Raw genomic sequence first — 736 nt, forward strand, 5'->3', positions numbered from 1 at the left:
CCCAGGACCACGAGCTTGCCATCAACGTTGGTCCCAAACCATTACGGAGCCGGCCTCATACGGAGCTAGGCGTGATTGGGAAAAGGTAGCTCAGGCCTGTGAGATATGTGCTAAAGAAAAGTGTCATAAAACCAAGCATCAGCTTGGAGCTTTCGACTCTTCACAGTTTCAGGCAGGAAAAGTTTGGCAGGTAGATCTACTGGGACCCCTCCCAGGGTCTAAACCGCCAAACAAAGGACTAGTTGTTGTGGACTTGGGAACAAGACAGTTACACGTCATTCCCTTGCAAAAGAGCCATGCCACTGCTGTTACTGCTGCCTTGACTGCGGTATTTGCCGTCTGGCAGCCCCCTCATGAGATTGTCTGATGGAGGACCCCCGTTTAACTCTAATGCTCTGGATAAATTTGCTCGTCTTCACAACGTAGCATGGCATCTTCATTTGCCATACCACCCGCAGTCCAACGGCATTGTAGAAAGACACATAGGCCTGTACAAAGAACAACTCTGCCTCAGAGGAGGAGGGACGTTTAAAAACTGGACCAAGTTCAATCATGATGTTCTCATCTCATTGAACACTGCTAAACTTTTATGGGATGAAGCTAATGTCCAGAAACCCCCACCTTGGAAACCCAAGTTCCAGCCAGATGAGTTAGTATGGATCTCAATACCGCACCCCCATCAGTCTCATCCACAAGTTCACAAAGGAACAGTTCAACGGTCGGGACAGTATCCTAA

This window comes from Alligator sinensis, unplaced genomic scaffold (genome assembly GCF_000455745.1).
Source record: "Alligator sinensis unplaced genomic scaffold, ASM45574v1 scaffold485_2, whole genome shotgun sequence".
NCBI lineage: Eukaryota > Metazoa > Chordata > Crocodylia > Alligatoridae > Alligator > Alligator sinensis.